At 41.8% G+C, this 25,031-nt stretch overlaps 1 long non-coding RNA gene across 2 annotated transcripts in view; it reads left to right on the forward strand.

Moving 5' to 3' along the window:
• LOC112394946 (uncharacterized) overlaps positions 1-25,031 on the forward strand; it is a 234,659-nt gene that overhangs the window by 92,694 nt on the left and 116,934 nt on the right. For both annotated transcript variants that reach the window (XR_003002255.1, XR_003002256.1), the window contains one exon: positions 13,513-13,683. This is a non-coding gene — a long non-coding RNA (uncharacterized LOC112394946). The remainder of the gene's footprint in view (positions 1-13,512; positions 13,684-25,031) is intronic.

Genomic DNA, 25,031 nt, shown 5'->3' on the forward strand with positions numbered 1-25,031 from the left:
TTTTTTTTTGCGGTACGCGGGCCTCTCACTGCTGGGGCCTCTCCCACTGCGGAGCACAGGCTCCGGACGCGCAGGCTCAGCGGCCCAGCCGCTCGGCGGCACGCGGGATCCCCCCAGACCGGGGCACGAACCCGTGTCCCCTGCATCGGCAGGCAGACTCCCAACCACTGTACCACCAGGGAAGCCCTAAAGTACATTCTTTATACTTCTTTGGTCCAAAGAAGATTAAAAGGGTAACTTTTAGAAAAGACTGCTCCATCCTTTATATGTATTAGCTCATTTAACTTTTAAAATAACCCTGTAAAGGAGGTACTTTTAATCCTATTAATTCTTGATAAAGATTAATAATAAAAGTATTTGGAAATCAACGGGTTTAAAATTTTTTGATATGCCTAAACACAAAGCATAAATTCTTATTCATATCCATTGACATTAGCATGTAAATGAGGATGACAAATTATTATTTTGGAAATTCTAATCATTTCTACCTTGTCCTTTTGAAAGAAGTACACTGGTAACAAATAGATCCATGATACACAAAATAATACTCTATACTTTTTGAGAATATTGAAAACTAATTTGGAAAATAACTCCTCTTCTTTCTGAAAATTTTTGCCCACTCTGCACTTTCCTGTCTTTTTAAATGATCATGAATATATTACATTAAGCCAAAGATACTATGTAAACGGTTGCTTTGAAACTACATAAAACAGAAGTTAAAATTAGGTTTTACTTACTGCTTCCAACTTATCTTTTAATAATATGTGGTCAGATCCTGCTTTAAATGTACTCTTGGTTGAGGTACCTTGAGGAAGTAAGTTGCTTGACCTCAGTTAGGCTGTTTCCTTGTCTATAAAAACACAGGCAATGAAGTACATGCTCCAGTGCTCTGAAACTCAGAAATAACTTCTTGGGCATGAGTGCCAATGTAAGCAGGCAGTTTTCTTTTGTGCCACAAGAGGGCGTGCCTGTGTTGTTGCTAACCGGAGCTGAGGCCTGAATTCCTTTGCAAGATGTGGCTGAAAAGTTAGGGACAAGTAGATTGCTGGGAAAATGTGAAAGAAAAAGATTATTTTGACAGTGTCAAGGGAAAGAGGTACTCGAAACATAAAGTGATGTGAAGGGAAGGATTGTGAATAAGATCCCTTTAAGATGTGAAAACTTTCGCGACATAGATCATTACAGATTTCCATTGCCAGTCAACAACCTTTTTTCTTTTTTTGCCTATATCTGAGAAGTTTTATTAATTTTGTTTTCCTCCTTCTTTGCAAATGTGTTTATAAATCGGTTATATCAAACAAATAAGAGAACCCAAAGTTTAGTTTCTTAGTAGTGGTCTTGAGTGATTTAATGTTGGTTAAAGATAAGTTGGATTGTTTGTTCTCAGTGCCTTGGATATGTACAAAATCTGTTTGCCCCAAATTAGGAAAATTTGAATGTTTTCATCCTGCCTCCTTCCATGCACTTTTTTCCCTTTGTTTGAGTTTCTGAGTTCTTTGATGTTTTGCTGTCATACATAGCTCAGAAAGTTGGGTGGGGGACAAGGAAGAACATTGTTCTGTGAACCAACCCTAGGGACGTGGAACTAATTTTAATATACAGTGAAATCTTTACAAGTGACAAGATCAGAGCTGTACAAATACAGTGACACTGGCAGTTGTGGAATTATTCTGATAAATTTAGGGAAATCGTTTCATCTCAGCTATGTGACTGTTTCATGTGAATGTGTTCTTTAATTTAAATTATCCAGGCAACCCCTTTATTTTGCTAGTATTTTTTATTATAAATACAAAAATCATGAGCATGTTGTGTTTTACATAACTGTAATTGTACTTTTAACACTTTCTGTATTGGAAAATGTTCTGAATTTAGAAAGAATGATCCATAGGCATCTCCTTTTACTCTGAATCCTACTTTTAGAAGTTTTCTCTGGGGTTTGTTCCTGGTAATAAACACTATCCAAGTTCAGAGGCAGACTGCCCAGGTTCAGATTATTGCGCTGCTGTGTTTGAAATGTGACAAAAGCAAAGTTAGCCTAATAATTTCTCTCTCATTTGAATCTGATAGTTTCCTGAGCAGGAGAAAGAGAAGTGGAAATACTGTAGAAAATTATGCACTTTATCTGTGTGGCAGCCAATTTCAAACCATCTTCCTGGTACACTCTAAGGAGTTAAAAACATGTTAAATACTTTGAGATTGCAACGTTTTAAAGAGAAAGAATATAAAAGGAAAAAGAACTCTGTAGCTCTGTTTTCTTTGCTTTCAACATGAAATGTGATCTTGTTTCAAAATATGGGAACACCCCGTGATAAACTCTTTTCCACATGAATGTCATCGTCTTCTTTATTTTGGTAAAAAGAAGGTAGAGAATAGCTGATAGAGGGGCAAGCTGTTCCTTTAAAGTTACTTTTAAAAATTATGGAATATTTCAAGCATATAAAGAAAGAATAAGGAATAGTATATGATTAAAGTGTTACGTAATTAGTAAAACACTATGTGTGTCCTTCCTAAGCCTGTCTCCTTTTCTACCTTAACAGAGGTAACTACCCTGAATTTGGTTTTTATCATTCTCTTGAATGTTTTTACGCTTCTGTTACATATGGATGTATTCCTAAACGTAGATAGAATTGTGGTATCTGTATATATATATTTTTTACGCTCTTAACAAATTTCTTAAGTGTTCAGTACATTATTAACTGTAACTACTGTGTTGTCCAGCAGAGCTCTAGAACTTTTTCATCTTGCACAACTGAAACTATACACACTAAAACAGCAACTCCCATTTCCCCTGACAGCCATCATGCTACTTTGCACTTCTGTGAGTTTGCGTACCTTAGGTGCCGCATACAAATGGAAACCATGCAGTATTTGTCTTTCTATGACTGGCTTATTTCACTTAGCATAATGTCCTCAAGGTCCATCCATGTTGTCCCATATGACAGGATTTCCTTCTTTTTTAGGGTTGATTAATATTTTATTACACATATTCTTTATCCCTTCATCCATCAATGGACATTTAGGTTGTTTCCACCTGTTAGCTGTAGTAAATATGCGAGTGCAAATATCTCTTTGAGATCCTGATTTCAGTTGTTTTGGATAAATATCCAGATGTGGAGTTGCTGGATCATATGGTAGTTCTATTTTTAATATTTTAAGAAACCTCCATACTGTTTTCCATACCAGCTGCACCATTTTACATTCCCAGCAACAGTGCATGAGGGTTCCAATTTCTTCACATCCTTACCAACGTTTGCTTTTTTTGGGGTGTGTGTGTGTGTGTGTTTAATAATAGCTATTCTGACAGGTGTAAGGTGACATCTCATTGTGCATTTGCATTTCCCTGAAGATTAGTGATGTTGAGCATCTTTTCATATACCTGTTGGCCATGTGTATGTCTTCTTTGGGGAAAAGCCTATTCAAGTCCTTTGCACATTTTTAATCATTTAACTTATTTATTTATCTATTTGTGTATCTATTTATTTATGCTGTTGAGTTGTAACAGCCCTTAAATATCATGGATATTAACCCTTTATCAGATATATGATCTGTAAATATTTTCCCTCATACTGTAGGTACTCCTTTTCACTCTGTTAGATTGTTCGCTGTGCAAAAGCTTTTTAGTTTAATGTACAGATGTTTGTCTATTTTTGGTTTTGTTGCAAGACCAGCGTCATGAAGCTTTTCCCCTATGTTTTCTCCTAGGAGTTTTACAGTTTTGGGTCTTAATGTTTAAGTCTAATCCATTTTGAGTCGACTTTTGTATACAACATAAGCGTCCAATTTCATTCTTTTGCATGTGGATATCCAGTTTTCCCAACGTCATTTATTGAAGAGATTGTCTTTTCCCTTTTGTGTATTCTTGGCACCCTTATTGAAGATCTACTGACCTATATGCGTGGATTTATATCTGGAGTCTTTCTCTATTCCGTTGGTCAACGTGTCTGTCTTTATGCCAGTGCCAGTTTGAGAAGAATTAGCTTTAATACTTCTTTAACTACTTGATAGAATTCACCAGTGACCATTGGTCCTGTGCTTTTCTTTGTTGGGAAGTTTTTTTTTTTTTTTTTCGGTACGCGGGCCTCTCACTGTTGTGGCCTCTCCCGTTGCAGAGCACAGGCTCCGGACGTGCAGGCTCAGCGGCCGTGGCTCACGGGCCCAGCCGCGTGGGATCTCCCCGGACCGGGGCACAAACCCGTGTCCCCTGCATCGGCAGGCGGACTCTCAACCACTGCGCCACCAGGGAAGCCCTGTTGGGAAGTTTTTGACTACTGATTCAGCCTCCTTAACACTCTTCAGATTTGGTCTTCTTCATGATTTGGTCTTGGTGGGTTGTAGGTTTCTTGGAATTTTTCTGTTTCTTCTGTGTTATCCAGTTTGTTGATATATAATTATTCATTACAGTCTCTTACAATCCTTTTTGTCTCTGCAGTATCAGTTGTTACATTTCCTCTTTCATTTCTGATTTTATTTATTTGAGTTTTCTTTTTTTCTTAGTCTAGCTAAATGTTTTGTCAGTTTTGCTGATTTTTTTCAAAAAGCCAACTCTTTTCGTTAATTTTTCCCTATCGTTTTTCTACTCTCTATTTTGTTTATTTCTGCTCTAATCTTTATTATTTCCTTCCTTCTGCCAACTTTGGGCTTAGTTTGTTCTTGTTTTTCTAGTTCCCTGAGGTATAAGTTTAGCTTGTTTATATGGGATCTTTCTTCTTTTCTAATGTAGGTGTTTACCACTATAAACTTCCCTCTTAGTATTGATTTTATTATATCCCAGAAATTTCAGTACATTGTGTTTTCCTTTTTGTCTGTCTCAAGATAGTTCTAATTTCCCCTCTGATCTCTTCTATGACCCGTTGGTTGTTCAAGACTGTGCTGTTAATTTCCACATGCTTGTGGATTTTCCAGTTTTTCTTCTGCTATTGATTTCTAGCTTTGTTCCATTGTGGTCAGAGCAAATACTTGGTACGATTTCAGTCTTCTTAAATTTGTGTGGTACATGTTTTCAAACAAGATATAAATTGTACCTGTTGAAAGGAGAGCTCCAAGGAAAGCAGACTCTGAGAAAGAGATTAACAGGCAGGAGGTTTATTAAGGATATTTTAGGATTAACACCTGTGAGAGAGAAGGACGTGGGATTGGGCAGAGAGAGAGAAATTAGGCTGCAGTGCAGTCACAAGAAAGGCCTTAGCCAATGCCAGAGGGAGCCCTGGAGGTGGGACAGCCCTTCAGAATTGTCCTAAGTTGGGGCGAGGAGCCAAGCATTCGTAGCCTCGCTGTGACCAGTTATCAGGCATAGGCTGCCCCCGGAGAGGGGACCTGACTTTGACAAGGTGACTCTTTTCAGTTGACGGCTGTCAGCCTGCAGCGCTCCCAGTAGCTGGGGGAATAAGCCCTTCATCCATAAAGGGAGACCTAAGCAGCACATCTCAGCATCCATCACTTAGTACATATCATGTGCATCAACATAGCTTGCCTTTTTGGTCCAATAGTATGTTTCTGAGATTTACTCATGCTAATATCTATAGCTGTAGTCACTCATTTGATTTGTTTTTACAGTATTCTGTTTCATAAATACGTCACCTTTTTAAAATACATTTTCCTGTCGAGAGACATTTTAAGTTTTGCAATTTTTTCACTATTGAAAAATGTGGCTGTAAGCATTTTTTTGTATCTCCTTAGTGCATGTACTTAGTTCATCTGGGGTATATAACCAGAAAATTCCTGGGTCTTAGAATGTGCACCACTTCAAACTGAGTAGCTGTAATGCAGCTGCTCTCTACAGTGCTTGTACCTCGCTCCGTAGCCTCACAAACACTTGGCATTGTCAGATTTTAATTTTGCCATTTGATGGGTATAAAATGGTATCTCACTGTGGTTTTAATAAAAATTTTGTTGATTACTAGTGAGATTGAGAATGTAGCTACTTGAGTGTCTTCAGTGAAGTGTGTATGCCACTCATGTGCCCCCTTTTCCTATTGGTTTCCTTTTCTTATTAATTTAAACAATCTTTATTACCCCTTCTTTGCTGTCTGTATGTGTACAGTTATCTTCTCCTGGTTTTGGGCTTGATCATTCACTTTTTAAATAATGCTTTTTGTTGAATAGGAGTTTCCTTTTTTTTTTTGCGGTACGCGGGCCTCTCACTGTTGTGGCCTCTCTCGTTGTGGAGCACAGGCTCTGGACACGCAGGCTCAGCGGCCATGGCTCACGGGCCCAGCCGCTCCGTGGCATGTGGGATCTTCCCGGACCGGGGCACGAACCCGTGTCCCCTGCATCGGCAGGCGGACTCTCAACCACTGCGCCACCAGGGAAGCCCAGGAGTTTCCTTTTATGCAGTCAAATTTAATCAGTCCTTTTTGCATTGTTTCTTTGTGTCTTATTTGAAAAATTCTTCCTTAGGCTGAGGTCATATAAAAATATTCTCCTCTCTTTTCTACTAAAAGTTTTAAAGGTTTGCTTTTCACAGGTTCACCTGCAGTCCATCTGAAATGGAGTTGTGTGTATATTGTGAGTTGTAGTTACCGCATTTTATTTTCCCGTGGACAGCCGGTTTTCCTAGCAGCATTTATCAATGGTGCATCTTTTCTCTACTGACGTGCAGTGCCATCTTGCCACGTCAAGTTTCCATCTATGTAGGTCTTTTTTGTTTTATTGGGGTTTTTTTCTTGCTTCAGTTCTACACTTTCTTTATGATATCTTTATTTCTTTATTGTATCTTATTGTCTGGTAGGGTAAATCCTCCCTTCTTCTCCTTGTTCTTTTTTAAAATTGTCCCTACTTTTTGCCTTTTGTCTGACATGCATTTTAGACTTAGATTACAAGAAGAATCTTCCTTGGATTGAGTTCATGCGTTGACTTTATAGATTAATTTGAGGAGTCTTGACACCTTTGCAGAATAGATGTTTCCTGTCAATGTCATCTTTAATATCTATATCTAGGTATTTGTACTGCACACATAATTTTTATACCTTACCTTTTTACTAAATACTGACATTTTGCATGTTAATAAATACATTTCTTAATCAATGAGGTCTACGTAACCGTCCATTTATTTAATCATGCCCCTGTTGACAGGTTAACACAGTTCACAATGATTATTCTTGAACTTACATCTTTCCCATCACTAAATTATGTATAAATATCACCTGTGTTTTATTCTTGTAATGCTAGGCTGTTATATAATTAAACATCTATCTGGAATAGATTCAGAGGTAAGATGTGAGAAAAACATCTAACTTACCCCATGGGGTTGGCCGTATTCACATACTTTGTCCTTTTGGTCTGACTTTGCCTTTTTTGTTTCACTGTCAAGGAACCATCAGCAGTGCGCATACCGCGATAGACATTTGAGTAAATGAACCAATTTTTAATATTTGTTGTATTTTCGGGCATGTTACTCTTCCATGGGTCCGTCTGTTGATTCCAGATACATACCACACTGTCTTAAGTATGGGAGCTGTTAGAACACCCTACTTCAGCAGCAGCAGCGTATTACTATTTTTTAGATTTGTCTGGGATATTTCTACATCATTTCTCTTTCAGATAAACTTTAAATAGTTGGTCACTTTCCCTCTAGAACTGTTATGATTTTGACTGACAGTGTGTTAGTTTTCTGAAAAAAATTTAGTCATTTGTATTTTAATTTCCTGGCTTAACGAGTACTGCATATTCATCCAGCTTATGAATTCTGGAACTTTTTGGTTAGAGAAGACAAATCCCCAGATTTCTTTTTCGATTAAAATTCAAGGCAATGAAGGAAATCCATTGCAGCAAACGGAGTCATGCCACATGTTTATTCTGTAGACAAGTGTCTTTCTACATTGTGCAGCACTTCAGGGGCTTCACCTCCGCCCTGCGGACCATGGCTCACACGGTACCATGTGCCCTGGCTGGACAGATTTTTGAAACTAGAGTTGTGTACTCCTTGGCCAGAAAAGTCTTTTAATGGTCTTCCTCCTACAAATCTTTAAGGGAATTCTGTGCCTCCCCTTCTCTGATTTACCTTTTTTACGGTAAGGAAATAGGACACAGAGCCTGTAGGGTATGGGAGGGAAGGCTGCATAACTCATTTTCACACCTGCTTGGATTCTGGCAGTGCTACTTGCTAAGTGAAGGCTAGAGGCTGGTTTGTCGTGTGTTTTCACAGAGCACTGGTGGCTCCAGGCCAACGCATTTAGGCTTTGTCTTTTTTTCTTGCATAAAATTGCCTATTTTTCACTTCAAATGGGGGTGTTAGGCACTCAGAGATGTCTGTTCCTGTTTCACATGCACACCATCTGTGGTCCCTGGCATCTTAGGTTCCCAAATTGGCCGAAGTCGGTCAGCATACAGAGTGGCCGGGGTCCTCGCCTGTGTTTGTCCCTGTTGGTGCAAGCCAGTGTTGCAGCACCCACCTGAAGCACCAGGCATTGGTGCCGTGGACGGAGTTTTTAAAAGTTTGAATAAACTATTTATTTAGAATACTTTCAGAAAAGTTGCAAAGATAGTACAGAGAGTTCCCATACGTCCCCCACCCAGTTACCCCAGTTGATAACTCTTACCTTATCATATTTGTCACAATTAAGGAACAAACATTGGTACATTAGTATTAACTAATTAAAATCCACATTTTATTCAGACTTCACTAGTTTTTCCGTAATACCCTTTTTCTGTTCCAGGATCCACCCAGGATATCACATTACATCTTGTCATCATGTCTTCTTAAGTTCCTCTGGTCTGTGACAGTTTCTTAGATTTTCCATGTTTTTGATGATGTCAGTTTTGAGGAATACTGGTAAGATGTTCTGTAGAACGTTCCTCAGTTCAGATATCTCTCATGTTTTTCTGATTATTAGCCTGGGGTTGTGGGGTTTTAAGAGGAAGACTACAGAGGTGAAGTGATACTCTTATCATGTTGTGTGCAGGGAACATGCCATCATCACGACTTCTCCCTGATGTTGCTGACCTTGGTCACCTGGCCAGGGTAGTGTTTGCAAGGTTCCTCCACTGTAAACGTATTCTCCCCACCCCACCCCACCCCTTAGCATACTCTACCCTTTGGAAGCAAGTCAGTAAGCAGAGTGTAGTCCTAATTTAAGAGACTTGTTAATTGTCCTATCTGTCTGGACCCTGTTATATTTAAACCATGCCTATTATTTTCTGTACTATTTTTTGTACTTTGTGTTTAAAGCCTGAAGAATAAATAAAAACTGCCTAGGCCTAAAAAGGACTTGAAGTAGTTAGTAACTATGTTTCTCCCAGTCTTTGTATATTTGCTTTATTGGTTTTATTTAAAAATCTTCATATCCTGTGTGCTACATCCTCGTACCACGTGGGCTACTCCGTTCAAACCTTAGGAGTTCACATTACAGATTGCTTGTTGTGTTGTTTGTGGGGTGAAATTCTCAATTAATTTGATTTTTTTTTGTCTGATTAGTTTTTTGAACTCAAATGACTTTACATTTTCACTTCAAGTCCATTTCTAAAGAAGAATGAAAGAAGAAGAATATTTTATTGTTTTGGCATATAATAGGAACGTTCTTGAAATGATATATATAAAAATTGCTTTTGTTCATCAAATCATCATTGTATGTGCTCTTAAGGAACCTACTATTTCAAAAAAACCCTGTAATAAGTTTGTGATGCCGAAAATGACCGACTTTGCAAATCCACATTTGCAGACACTTCATTTCATCCGTAGGTGCGCACGTTTCATTAAGGTGGACTGGTTAAAGTGTGTTTTCAGAACATTAGAACTTCATGTTCCTTCTTCTTACGATTGTGAACTTACTTAAGAAATTGTTTTTAGTGTGTCAGAGGATTGTGTCTGTAAGCCCATCTTAGAATCCAGTACTAGAAGAGAAAGTTCAAAGAGTACATTTTAAGGGGGCTTTTGTTCACTTCATGGTCAACTCGGTATGACAACTCAAAAACAGAATAATGTTTTTAATCAACGGCAGGGGAAGTCCCTTCCCTGGCCCCTCAATTCTACTTTCAGTCAGTCAAAAGAGTCTTAGATTCATGTGGGGAATTCCCACGTGTTCTATAATAAGTCTCTTTAGAAGCTTTCATATATGTGTGGAATGCAGGACAGTACTGCATACGTTTTCTATCTGTTGTGTCAGTGCTGTTCAGCATACTGGTACTGTGTTTTAATATTACTCATTCTTTTTTCTAAGTATAGATGTGCAAGAATGAGAAAGGCTGAGCTTTATAAAGTGAAATAGAAAAAATTAATTTGTTCTCAGGTCGGTTAAAGGCCCGTTAAATGTAAGATCTTTGGATATACGCTGGCTCTTTTTTCTGCAGTAAGTAAAGAAAACTCTAGAGAGCTTTGGAGACAGGAGGCCCCGTCAGCTGCCTTTCGCTGCACGAACCGGCCCCTCTCTGGTTAGCTGCAGGCTCTCCTGTCCTTCATGCTCAGAGGCAGGCAGAGTGTTACTGCTCAGATCTGGCAGATTTGTGTCCTGCACTTACCGTCAGGTCAGATTCCTAAGGACTAGAAGTGCTCTTCAAAAAGATATTAAATGTTGAGCCATTTTGGGGAAACTATACCAGGTTGAAGATCCATGATGTACCATAGGTAATTGGTATACTCGGAAGAAGGCCAGAGAACTTGTGTGTGGACCACCTGCGCTGTGCTGCACTTTCCCGAGCTGCGTGGGCGAAGCCATGGCTTCTGGGGGGACAGGGTTATGTTTACACTCCCGTTGACTCCATTACCTTGTCCCGCCAGGGACATGTGAGAACCCCAGCAGCAAACAGGAAGCGGCCGTCCACTCCACCACTCCGCACGCGCATTTGCAAAAACAACTTAGTACCGAATGGAGGTTGTCTTCGATGAAAGGAAATCTCATAATTGGTACACAGGAGGCAGGGTGCCTGGGCGTCCTCTGCCTCGTCCTCCATGCCATGCCCGGGCCTCGGTGGGGTTTGTTGTTGGGGAAAGAGATATGGAGTACTGGGGGAGGTGGGCATGGAACAGAGGCTGTCTTTCCCTTAAGGCATTTACAAGTCCTCCCAGCCCCATCCAAAAGCCAACCAGGAGTAAAAAACAACAACAACAAAAGTTTCTCCTGAGTTTTCCTGGTGCTTCCGCAGGTCTTTATATCTCAAAACCCTACTTAACATATTTTCACGAAAAACTAAATTTTGGTGTTCCTATGCCAGGAAGATTCCATCTGTGAGGGTACCTTGAAACTGTTACCCATCTTCTATTGTCCCCCTTTTTATGTTGCTTCTCCTCTAAGATCCCCTGTGGTTTTCCTCTGGTTGCAAAACTTCAGGGAAGTGTGCATTTGAACCACCTCCTGCTGAGCTGTCTGTGCCCTCCAGTGGACTTGGGACAGTCCTTACGGGGTCCTTACGTGCCTGCTCTGAGCCGGTCTGCTGGAGAGTGCTGCATGGGCTGCCTTGTGGAGTCCAGCCCCCCTCAGTCCAGAACCACACTGCATCTTAGGGGCGGTTTTGAAGCTGCACAGTGAATACCTCATGCAGTAAAAAATTTTTTTTCAGCTTCATCTCTCTCCTACATTCATTCATTCAACAAACACTTATTACGTGCTCATTTTGAACCAGGCTCTGTGATAAGGTGAGAGATAACAGAAATAAAAAGGCCCAGCACTGTCTTCAGTAAGCTTCCAGTCTAGGGAGATAAATAGAGTGCAGTGTGGTAACAGCTCTGATACAGAAGCTGGGAAGGCCTGCGGTCCAGACACTCATGGCAGATGGTTCCGGAGAAACTGATAGATGACCTAGGTTTGGGAGGCTGGAAGATGGGGGAGAAGAGGGGGGTTATAGTAAAGGAAGGAGAGTGAGAGCCAGGGGATATGTAGGCTCTGGAGGTGCTCCCGGGGGAGGTTGCTGCCTATTCAAAGGCCTATACAGTCTAGAGACTGAGGAACATGCTGGAAACCGCAGGGTGTCAGGACCTGCTTGAGGTTAGTGTTTGTTAAAGAAAACTTCTCAGACAGTTGAGTTTGAGTACGTGGCAGCGTTTTATCACAGTTTTGCAAACGCAAGGGAAGAGGCCCATGGTAGGTGTATTCAGAGAGTCCCTCTTGGTAGGAAGAATGATTAAATCATCATTGAAAAGAATGTCTGCTTATAAATCCTTAAGACTCTGATAGCTGACAAGTCAACTGGGTGGGTGGTAGTGAGTTCCCAGAACAAACAATCTTCTTCAAGTTCATTAGAAAGTTGCCTAGATAAAAGCATTTTATCTGGAATGCTGTTGATGTCTTTTCACTAGGATGTTGTGAATTTTACAGTAGGCAATTTGGTTCTGTTCCAGACCAGGTTTGGGGCAGTTTTTCTTTTGTAGGTTCAAGGTCACAGTGGAGTGCACGTGAGTTTTCAGGGATCTGCTGGTGAAGAGCTTTGTAACCTAAGCTGAGGAGAGTTTGGATTTTTATCCTGAGGGCAATAGGGAGTCACCGAGGGAATCTTCAACCCCACCCATCAGTGTGGGGAGGGGATTAGCTGCAGTGTGAGGCCGCAGCAGCAGGGGTGGAAGTTAGTAGAATATTTTAACTCTCCAGGGGAAAAATGAGAGCTTTGAGTTCAGTCTGTCTCCTCCTTTGTCCCCCTCCTCCCCAGCCCCTCCACCTGGAGCAGCTCTGAGAGAGAAGCATAGCTGCGGGGTGGAGGTGGGAATTAGCAGTTGCTTTTCCTCCAGAAGAGTCGGTTTTAACTTTTTAAATTTAAATGAAAATTTTTCTTGCCACAATAAAAGAAAAGATGGTTATGTTAGGATGAAGGTGAAAAGATTTTAGAGGAAGAGCTCAGGGAGGAGAGCCGAGACCCTTCCAGTGGGCGCTGGGCCCCCTCTGCCTCCAGCCCTGGGCCTGGTCCCCCACCCTCTCCTTCCAGGCGTGGTCCGTGTCTGTCCCGAGACACCAGAAGCAGTGTCAGAACCCAGGGTATCACCTGGACTTGGCCTCGGCCTTGAGGCTGTCCTCAGCATCTCTGCCCTAATATGCTGTAATTACGTAAGGTTCTGTCCTCCCTCAGAAATCTGCAGGCTGAACCTGCTACTCCAGGCTGCTTCAGTGCATCTGCTGCGGTTAAAATAGAACCTTCAGAAGTGCCCTTGCCCCAGGTTGCATACCTGTTGGCATGTGACGATCTGCGCTGTGTTTTCTTGTCACTATTTAACGATGTCATGGTGTCATTCTGTGCACAGGTGTAGCTAGGTTACAAGAATTCTCAGGGAACCTGAACTCGGGCTAGGTCTCAGTCGTTTGTGGGGTCGTACCCCTGTAACCGGATTCTTCTTTGGCAGGTGTCTCTGTGGTCTTACTGTTCCAGCGTTTTCTCTGTTCTCTCATTATAATGTTTAATCACTGTCTTGTTAACATACTGCCATAAAAATAAATCCTCCATAGCTACCTGCTATAAATTGTACGGGCACATTTGAGAATACGCACTTCTCTTCTAAACTTGATGTGAATAGGGACTTGCCCTTAACTTCTATTACTCTTAGAAACATATATTCAAAATAAATAATCATTCTCCTTTTTTAAAATTGTCATCCAGGTTGCAGAAATATGTGCCTCTAAGAACTCAGGAGGACCTACTTTGTGGGAGCAAAGGTAGTGAGTCATACCTGCAAGCTTGGAAACGAGAGTTCACTTGTGCCTCTTCATCCAGTCGGGACATTTCCTCGGCAACCATTTATGCAGCAATTAAAAGATGAGGAGTTAAGAGGTATGTACTTGGACATTTTAATCCTCAGATGCAATCCCTGTCAGATTGAAAACCTCAGTTTTCATTTTTTTCATTTAAAATAAGTAAATCAAAATGCTTAATAATTATAGAAAAGCACACTATTAAGATATGTGTATGTTTTGTGCTGTCTTTTTTTTTTTTAACATCTTCATTGAAGTATAATTGCTTTACAATGGTGTGTTAGTTTGTGCTGTATAACAAAGTGAGTCAGCTATACATAAACATATATCCCCATATCTCCTCCCTCTTGCGTCTCCCTCCCTCCCACCCTCCCTATCCCACCCCTCTAGGTGGTCACAAAGCACCGAGCTGATCTCCCTGTGCTATGCGGCTGCTTCCCACTAGCTATCTATTTGACATTTAATAGTGTAAATATGTCAATTGTGCTGTATCTTCTTGATGCTCTTTCTCTGATGGGAGTGTTTGTATATATTAATGCTGGCTTATTTGGGAAAGCAGAATAGAAGATTACTGCTTGAAGTGATTTCATTTAGCTGTGAAGTTATTTGGAAACGCAGATAATCTTCTCACATGCCTGTATCTGAGTTTTATTATTATCAGAGTATCAGCATGGGGACCAGGGAAGTCTATTAATCATTTGTTTCTTCTTTCAGTGTTCACACTTAAATTTATATCTCTCCTTATGTGTTAGTTGTTTCAGTCTCCCTTAGATGGTTGCTGAAGTGTAATGCTCTGTGGCTTGAGGGAAAATGTGGAAGGGAGTGAGGGACTCTTCCACCAAGCAGACACAGCCTCGGTTCGCTAAAGGTTTCCCTCCAACTCTTCACTCTCATCCTTCTTAAATAGGTTTCTACTTGGATGTACATGAGGATATGATAAATATTCTTCTTCCTCTGTGAAACACTAACGCTTCCAGACTTTCTTTAACATGGACTTGCACTAATGATAACTACAATGAGATATTGTCTCACACCGGTCAGAATGGCCATCGTCAAAAAATCTACAAACAATAAATGCTGGAGAGGGTGTGGAAAAAAGGGAACCCTCTTGCACTGTTGGTGGGAATGTAAATTGATACAGACACTATGGAGAGCAGTATGGAGGTTCCTTAAAAAACTAAAAATAGAACTACCATATGACCCAGCAATCCCACTACTGGGCATACACCCTGAGAAAACCATAATTCAAAAAGAGTCATGTACCAAAATGTTCATTGCAGCTCTATTTACAATAGCCAGGACATGGAAACAACCTAAGTGTCCATCAACAGATGAATGGATAACGAAGATGTGGCACATATATATTACTCAATGGAATATTACTCAGCCATAAAAAGCAACGAAACTGAGTTATTTGTAGTGAGGTGGATGGACCTAGCATCTGTCATACAGAGTGAAGTAAGTCAGAAAGAGAAAAACAAATACCATTTGTATGCTAAGTGAGATAGTCACGTGGACATGTATACATTACCAAACGTAAAATAGATAGCTAGTGGGAAGCAGCTGCATAGTACAGGGAGATCAGCTCAGTGCTTTGTGACCACCTAGAGGGGTGGGATAGGGAGGGTGGGAGGGAGGGAGATGCAAGAGGGAGGAGATATGGGGATATATGTATATGTATAGCTGATTCACTTTGTTATAAAGCAGAAACTGACACACCATTGTAAAGCAGTTATACTCTAATAAAGATGTTAAAATAAAAATTAAAAACAAAAACGAAAACAAAACATGGATTTGCACTAAATTCCATCTTAATGAATAAGGTGGCTTCTTTTCATGCGCCAGTGAAAGAGGAAAGTCCTACTAGTTACATGACAGGTTCGTTTTCAATAGTGTCAGAGATAATCTGAAGAGAACCATAATATTAAATCATTAGTGGTGCTAATTTTAAATAGGGCTATGCTGTGATCCTAGATCAGGTGTTCTGTAGAAATGTTAAACCCAAGGTGAAATCTAGCGTTTGGCTGTTTTCTAGCTGGAGACTGAGAGAAGTCACCTCCCCACTCTGAGGGCCTGAGGGCTTCATGAACGTTTTCAACTTTTAGCCACAATAATTTGAATTTTCTTTTGGATACCTCAGTCGGTTCCCTTCTGTCGCCAGCAACTTTGAGACTTTTACTGCAGAAATGTGACAGATTAAGTAGGTGAACTTTGTTGTTACGGTTTTTTATCTCCTCCCTGGGTACCTAGATCTGTGGAAGAAATTATAACAAATCCCTGGTCTAGAGTCAAGCCTCTGGACTCTTTTTTTTCCTATAGTGAAAGTGAAAATTTACTAATTCTTAGAGTCAAAATGTATCTAAGCTACTTAATTCTTAAGTCCATTTTGACAATGACCTTTTAGTGGTACTGATGATGCAATTCTACCCTTAGTTTTAACGTCTTTCATTTAATTACATATTTGAAATGTCAGGCTCTAGTTCACGAACTTCCTTAAGTTATTTTTACACTGGGGTTATAAATAAGATAATAATTTGGCTTATTATTTTTAATATCTGTGACTTTTTTTGTGAAATAAAAATTGATTTATCAGTTGATTCATGTATTCATTCACTGAATGTCTCCTATTTGCCAGTCACTGTATTAGGTGCTGGAGATACAAAGATTAAGACCTAGTCTCTTACTTTAAAGGTGCTAACAAGTACACAAGGAGAGGCGCATAAATAAATATTGTTATAAGAATAGCAAACACTTCTGTAGTACTTACTATATGCCAGGCACTGTTCTAAGTGCTTCCTAGGCATTAACTTTAACTCATGAATTGATAACAAAGCCCTATGATGTTCTTACTATTATTTTCTCTATTTTACATAAAAACAAATTAGGGCCCGGAGAGGTTAAGCACTTGTCCAAGGTCGTAAAGCTCATTTTGGTTGACAGTCGAATGTAGTTAAGTGCAGAAACAGAGCTGCCTATGGAATGCTCTGGCAGAACAGGGGAGCATCCAGCTGGGGAAATGGGGAATGGAGGTGTCGTATCAGTGACATCTTCCCGAAGGAGACAATCCCTGAACAAGTGGGGTGGAAGAGGCAGATTTCTCTTTGAAATATTTATAAACATAAATACCGCATCATAAATGAGTTCATAGGTCAAATCAGTGACAAATACCAGAAGATGAGGAGATAGTAAAAATATACCAGATCCCTGCATCTTCAATTTAAACGACAAGGAAAAAGATTTCCAATTTTGAGGCAAACACTTATTTTCAATTGGTATAAAGCACGGTAAAAACTTGGCATTTGAAAAAATCTAATAGAAATGTTAATTTACTTATACTCTGTAAGCATGTGGGATAAATGTGTGATCCTTTGGAAGATTCTAAAGTGAATGCCCAATCACTGAAGATTTTATCTTGGGAAACCTGTAGTAATCTAATAGTCTACTACTAGTATTTATTTGTGTAAACGCAGGGGAAAGATTGGTTAACATCTTTCAGATTAAAAATTGGCAGAACTACCTGATTAGGTAAGTTAGTTTCATCATTACAGAGATGAAAAACTATTCAGAAGGTGGGCTGGTGGCACCCATGCCTGGCCTGGCTGCGCTGGGTCTTTGCTTTTCCACCTTCCTGTCCATCCCCTACTTTTTTGAGCCTCAGCCGTGTGTTTAACCATCCTTTTGCCCCCCCACCCCCCTATAAGTCTTCTCTGCTGACTTCCTCATTACTCCCACTCATCACTGATGACTGCCTCATTGCTCTCCACCCTGCCCCAGCTTCACGGGATGACCCACCTCCTGCCCTGACGGCATGGGTTTTGGGGCTTGTCTTCACCAGTGATCTCCCCAACTCCCCTCAGTTCCCCACTTCCTAGACCTTGTCTACTCATGGCTCAGATCAGTAAGTCAGAAATTCCCTCCTTGACCACATCCTCTTGTCCATCCACCTTGTCCCACAGAGTTACACCCGCTGCCTCTCCTTTGATCTCACTGAGACCTCCCTAATCAGTGGACTCCTTTGCTCTGTACTTAGCCATTAGTTCCTTCCTGTCTTTATTTCCCTCCTTGTCCACGTAGAATCCGTGGTCCAGGTTTTAAGTCACTCTCTTGCCGAAAGCTTACACCTCCTGACCTTTTTGTCCTTTTGCTTGCATCCAGGCTGCTGAGCAGTGTTGGAGCGAATCCTACGAGGAGGTCGATTGGTACCTGTTGGCATAAATCGAGGTGTTGCCCAACACTGCACAGCACTTGCATGATTCTGGTTAACTGTCCTACTCGTTCTTCATGGTGCCTGTTACTCAGCTAGTCCAATCCTCAAACTCATGGTCCTTCTCCTCCCCACTTACTCTCATCAGCCGAGTTCCTGCAGTGGAACTCTCTGTCCCACCTGCCACGGAGCCTTCTCTGGTCCTGATGACCTCCTGGTTTTTCATCCACCTTTTATACTGTCTTAATTGTCTTTGTAGGTTTTCATTTCCATCAAACTGACTTCTGTTATAAGACGAGTACAGACATCTGTTTTCTCTCCTAAGTACAGTAAAACATTTTTGTGCTTCTGTCCTTTGCCTTCTGCTGGAATTTATTGGAGGGTGGCAGGCCCCTGGCTTTCTTGTGCTGTGTGTGTGTGAGCACTCACGTGGGCCGCAAACCTTCATTCTGTGACCTTAGCCAGATGCAGTGCCAAGCCTTACACAGGAACCACCTCCCTCGGCTGCTAGATGGTTCTGTGCTCTGCAGAGATAGTGCCCTAGGGTTTATTCTGCATACGTGCAGTAGAAGATTTGATTGGCATCTTTCAGATTAGAAATGGACAGGAATTTCGTAGATAGATCAGTTTTATTATTAGAGTGTTCTAAAAGCGTTGTCTTCAGCCTGGCTCACCTTTGCAGATTATCGAGGTGCACTGAGGTGAGAGATTTGGCCCCCACTTCTGCCAAGTCAGCCTCAGCTCTGTTCTCATCTACGCCTCTGTGTGCTGATTCTCTGATCCGCTGTTGGAGGATTGCTGCCCCCTCTCCTGCTGCTCCCCCATGCTCCTGCTCCCCCTTGCTGCTGCTCCTTGTAAATGCTGCTGCTCCCCCGTGCTGCTGCTCCCCCATGCTGCTGCTCCACCGTGCTGCTGCTCCTTGTAAATGCTGCTCCTTGTAATGCTGCTGCTCCTTATAAATGCTGCTACTCCCCCATGCTGCTGCTCCCCAGTGCTGCTGCTCCTTGTAAATGCTGCTGCTCCTTATAAATGCTGCTGCTTCTTGTAAATGCCGCTGCTCCCCCGTGCTGCTGCTCCTTGTAAATGCTGCTGCTCCTTGTAAATGCTGCTGCTCCCCCGTGCTGCTGTTCCCCTGTGCTGCTGCTCCGCACTTCTCTCATTTTCTCCCCCTTCTCTTCTTTTGTCTTATCTCTTTGGTTGGCTTTCACATAAAAACGGGAACATTTAGTAGACATTATTCACTGATTTATTAATTATTTCATTCCAGAGCTGGGCATTCAGGGATGCAAAGATTATGAGCATGACATAGTACTGCCCTTGTGGTGATCGTAGGGAGAAACATCTGACTGTGACATTCCAGTATATTTTAATAAAGACTGTTAAAGTCTGTGCTGAGCATTATATTTATGTAATTTCATACAGTCTTTTAAAAAATCCTGTTTTTTTCATACCACCTTTATTCAGTTTATGGTGCATTTGTTATCACTGTGGTTCTCATGCGTAACGTATTCTCACCAAAATATTTTATTTGCCCCTCTGTTACCGTCTAAGGCCAACTTCAGACTTTTGCCTTGGCACGCTTCACCACAAGCCTGATATCTTCAGTGCCTTATGTCTTAAAGAGAAAAAAGATAGGTTGTCACAGAGGGTATGCCAGAACCCCTTTGAGATGACTGAAGATGCTAGTTCAGTTTTATGCGTCACGGGCAGCTGGGAACTAGCCCCTCTGCACCCTACTGAGGAGCCTGAGCTGCTTCTGTCCCGTGCACGGACGTGCCCTGGCCTTCACTTCTTTGCGGAGGGCTCCTGTGTCCCGACGTCATAGTTCCTACCCTCTCTCCCAGCTCAACTCCTTTTGTTTTTATTATTTTACTCTAGAGAAGCAACTCACTGATTATTCTGAGAGACTGTTCTGTAAGAACTAGTTACTAATTTGATCAGTAGACGTTTATTGAGCATTACTACCAGGCCAGGTACCACTCTTGAGTGCTGGGGACAGGTAAGGGCACAAAGTAACACCTCTGCCCACTTGGAGCTTTTGTTCTGGTGTGGGAGCCTCCCAGAAAACCAATAAACATGCGTTGCGAAGCCAGATGGTGGTCGATCCTAGGAAGAAAGTAAAGCCGAGAAAAGGGGTGGGAGACACGGGAGGGGTGTGTGTGCTGCTGTATTCACTACATCCCAGGCCTCTCTGAGGAGCTGACAGTTAACCACGGACCTGAGTGTCTTGGTCAGTTTGGGCTGCTGTAACGAATAAAACATATGGGTGGCATAACGACAGACATTCGTTTTTCACACTTCTGGAGGCTGGAAGTCTGAGATCAGGGGGCCAACACAGGCAGGTACTTGGTGAGGACTCTTCCTGGTTTCAGACAGCTGCCTTCTTGCTGTATCCTCACAGGGCAGAGAGGAAGATCATTTCTCTTGTGTCTCTTCCTGTAAGGGCCCTAATCCCAGTCATGGGGGCTCCACCCTCAGTACCTAATCACCTCCCAGGGGCACCACCTCCAAATACCATCACAGTGGGGATTAGGGCTTCAACATATGAATTCTGGGAGACGCAAGCATTCAGTCCACAGCACTGAGTGAAGTGAGGAACAGCATTCCAGGCACAGGGAATTGCAAATTCGTAGGCCCTGGCATGAGACTGGGCTTGGCTTGTCAGAGGGGTAGCCCTGTCAGAGCAGAACAGGCAGGAAAGGAAACAGCATTTGGAAATGAAGTTCGGACAGAGATCGAGGTCCAGTCCACATAAGGCTAATAGCTGTGGTGGGCAGTTTAGATTTGATTCCCAGGCGTGAGGAGTCTTTCTGAAAAGGGGAAAGATGTGTTAGGACTTAGAATTTTAAAAGGTCACTTTGGATGCTGTGGGGTTGAGGGTCAAAAGTAGAAACTGGGGTGGTTTAGGGGAGAGCTGGTGTGCCTGAGATGGGCTGGTAGCTCAGTCTGGATTGGGGAAGAGGTTCTTGGATTGGGGACATTGAAGGTAGAGCTGGTACATTTTGCTGATAGATAATTTGTGGGGTATGAATGAAAGAAGAGCCAAGGAAAACCCTGAGATTTTTATACTGAGCAACTAGGTGGAGGAAGGTGCCATTTACTGAGATGGGGAAAGTAAGGGTTGATAGTGAAAGATGTTGGTGTGGAAAAGGATCTCATAATCAAATACGTTTTGGAAAAATGGCTCTAGAGCATGATCAGGAGAGCTGGAGCAGGTACGACAGAATACAGGGGAGAGACTAAAGAAAGCCATTTTTCTTTATTTCCCTATTTTTTCTTCCTAAATCTCCATATTCCCACCAACAGTTACTGAATGTTGGTGTGGTACCTAGAAAAAAACCCAGTTAATTCAGTCCAACCATTTGTCAGTTTATTCAAACAACTGATTTGACATTTTAATTAACCACAACCATAATGATTGTACTGATTGTTCAGATAGAGTCAACCACTGTGTTTGGTTGAAGCCAGAGCAATCAAGAGTGCAGTCAAAGTTTCCTGAGGAATTTTCTTGCCACTACAGAACAGGAAGATGGCATTTGCCCTCAATGTTAGATTCTGGTAGAATGCTGAGTGGGAGGCCCTTAGGGAATACGGGTGGGAAACAGCAGAACAAGATGAAAAAATACCAACAGGGAATAACCTGAGAGCAGCAGATAGATCAGTGGCTGAGTTAGAGTGCAGAGTGTTGGAGAGGATGCACTTAGACTGTCCAGCGAGGTGCGTTTCCTCATGGGCCTTCCCCGGGTTTAGAGCACATTCTGCAGTGTCAGTGAGCATGGGTAAAGGACAAAGCTTTGTTGGGGGAAGGGAGAGCTCACAAGGCTTGGTTGAAAACGGAAGGGAAGGGGGGTCCACCACTGCCCATCGTCCCACAGAGAGGTGTGCGGGGCCGGTGCGCTTTCAGTGTAGTGTAGGTCTGTGTTTGAGTGATGGGATGGTGCCTCCTTCCTAAGTTTTTAAAAATAGATTTTGGTTATTTTTTTGTTTGTTTTTCTAGGTGAAGTTCATAACATAAGGTGAAAAGTGGCATTTAATACATTAACGTTGTACAACCACCACCTCTGTCTAGTTCCAAAACATCTTCATCACCTCAAAAGAAACCTCTCTGTGTCCGTCGAGCAGTCACTCCTTATTTCCCCCTCTTTCTAGCCCTGGCAAACATCTTCACATCTTCACCTTTTTTATGGGGCACAAGAAAGCACCTTTAATGGTGGGTGAATACACAGGCTGCTTCGGACCAGGGGGCCTGGATTTGGGACACCTGCTATTTACAGGCATTGTTTGGGAACACCAGCTGCCCTCCCCCACCCCGACCCCGTACCTGGAGACCTTGGGACCTGTGGGAAGCTGCAGACGTTCCCCAAAACTCAGAGAGGAAAAGGCACTGGGCCTGTGCGAAGCTGAGTTTGACTCTGTCCTCTCCCCTGCAAAAAAGTACCTTCCTAGCAAATGATCTGGGAAAAACGAGTGTGTTGAGGTGACCCAGAGGGTTTAAGGCAGCTCTGCTCATTCTAGCACAACTATGAACAAGCACGGTTAAAGGTAACATGTGAAGTGTCCTTTCCAGCTTTGCCTGTCATACATCTGGCACCACCATTCAGTTGTTGAGGGCATCAAGAAATTACATAAAGAGATGAGAACATTGAATCATTAATGTGTTCTTTCAAATGGGAATTTGTAAGATCTTAAGGTCTTGAGACAGACTGGCCACACTCTTCTCAGTTGAAAATGCCATTGTCCCAGCTGTTCAAGAACCAGATGTCGGAAACCTAATAGTACAGATTCTAGGGCACCTGCTGAGCTAAGTGAATGGAGTAGAGAGATGCACAAAGTAGAAGGAATTTTTCATTCTTCCCTGTGTCCTTCTGTTACGGACTGTATGTTTGTGTTCCCCAGATTCATGTATTGAAGGTCTAATAACCTCCAGTGTTTGGTATTCAGAGGTGGGGCCTTGGGGAGATAACAGGTTTAGAGAGTGGTGTCCCCATGAGGGATTAGTTTGCTTGTAAGAAGAGGACGACCAGAGCTTGCTCCCCCCGACCCTCACTCCCCCGTGAGGACACAGTGAAAAGGGGGCTTTCCCCGAGCCAGGAAGAGAGCGCTCACCAGGGCCCAACCATCTGGCACCCTCACATTTTACCTAACAGCCTCCAGAACTGTAAGAGAAAATTTTCTGTTGTTTAAGCCACCCAGTCTGTGGAATTTGTTACGGAGGCCCGAGCTAATGAGACACCTTCCCTTCGTATTTATTCATTTGATGAGCTATACGTGCCAGTTGTACAAAACTAGATAATTAAATCCAAACACTACAGTGGTGTATAAAGTTTAAGTAAAACTCTGTCTTCTTCCCTCCAATCATAAGACCTTTTGAAGTAGGCTTTGAACAGTTTGAGGTTTATTCTTCTAGACCCACGCCATCTAACAAAGTTGCCGTTTGCCACCTGTGGCAAGTTAAATTTCTCTTTTTTAAGACTTTTTTGATGTGGGCCATTTTTAAAGTCTTCATTGAATTTGTTAAAATATTGCTTCTGTTTTATGTTTTGGTTTTTTGGCCGCGAGGCGTGTGGGATCATGCGGGATCTTAGCTCCCCGACCAGGCATTGAACCCACAGCCCTTGCGTTGGAAGGAGAAGTCTTAACCACTAGACCGCCAGGGAAGTCACTGTGGCCATTTAAATTTAAATTAATTAAAATTAAATATAAGTAAACGTCTAGTTCCTCAGTCATACTGGCCATCTTTCATGTGCTCAGTAGCTGTGTATGACGAGTTGCTACCATGTTGGACAGGGTATGTGGAGAGCATTTCCATCATCATAGGATGTGCTGTTGAACAGCACCGTTTTAGATAAGCTCTATCCCTACACAAACATGCATATATATATAAGTATGTATATGCACATATGTATATACGTGCAGTTGGCATAATATGGTACGTATGCTTCTGCAGTTTGTTTTTCCACCTAACGGAGAAGCTGTTAATTTAGTGTGACGCACACGTCACGTCATGGCAGGAACATTATAAAACAGAGTGCGCCATCAAACACAGAGTTCCAGTAAATCAAAACTCTTCCAATTTCAGATCTTAAAGGTAGCTGCAGCGTAGCTTTAAGGCCTGTTCCAACTTTAACTAAAGAAATTATTTTTTGAAATAGTCCACTCAGCCTTGGGTACGTAAAGAAAGAAGATTCAGGAGATGTAGCTTGAGCTTAATCTACCATGCTTACCATACATATTCATACACACATGTTTCCTACTGTCCCTGTTTTATAACAGGGACTGTAATCTTTTCCTGTTTATCCACTATTCGGTAGACCAGGACTGTCCAAAATGGTAGCCACTAGGCACATGTGGTTATTTAAACTGAATTAAACTAAAAATTCAGTTCCTCAGTTGTCCTAGGCACGTTTCACGTATCCATTTAGCCACATGTGGCTGGTGGATACGGGTGTTAGGCATCGTGGATATAGAGGATTGCTAGTTTGCAGAGCGTTCACGTGGACAGTGTTGCACTAGAAGATATTCTTCAGATATCTTTCCCCTTAAATTCAGTGAGTTTTCCACAGGTGATGGATGGGGGACTCTGCCCAGGGGGACATGCAGAATCTCTGGGGGTGGGTGGAGAGCTTGCACTTCCATGCCCTTCCCGTTCAAGATTTTTTTAATTCCTCCCTCTGAAGACGCATGTTCTTCCAGCTACTTGTTGAGAATTAGTGTTCCATGGAAGTTAATTGTGGGAAAGAAAATTGGTACCAAGAGCGTTTCAAGGTTAGACTGTGATAATTGGTGGTGCGCACACGGTGTTAAATAGCACCTGTATATACAGTAAACGTCACTGTTCAGTTTAGAATAGAAAGTAAATTACAGTGAGTGCTGACGAAAAAATATGTTTAAGCTTTTTAAAATGAGAAAAGAATAGAATATTGGAAATGCAAAACAGAATGTGTTTATGTTGACATTTATGTTAGAAAATACATAATTTGGACAAATTCACAGGAAACAGGAAGAATAGTTCCCTTTGGGAAGGGAAATGGTGTAAGGGAAACAGAACAGAGTGGCTTTTTCACTGTATATTCTTTTCTTAATGTACCTTGTAACTATGTGCTTGTTAGTAAAAAAAAAAAGAAAAACAAATCAATAAAGTAATTAAGGAGAAAATAAAACACATCCTTAAAATGTGCAGGATGGAGAACAGATTGTTTAGGAGGTAATAAGGGTCACTTAAG

This window comes from Neophocaena asiaeorientalis, unplaced genomic scaffold (genome assembly GCF_003031525.2).
Source record: "Neophocaena asiaeorientalis asiaeorientalis breed wild unplaced genomic scaffold, Neophocaena_asiaeorientalis_V1.1 scaffold364, whole genome shotgun sequence".
Taxonomy (NCBI): Eukaryota; Metazoa; Chordata; class Mammalia; order Artiodactyla; family Phocoenidae; genus Neophocaena; species Neophocaena asiaeorientalis.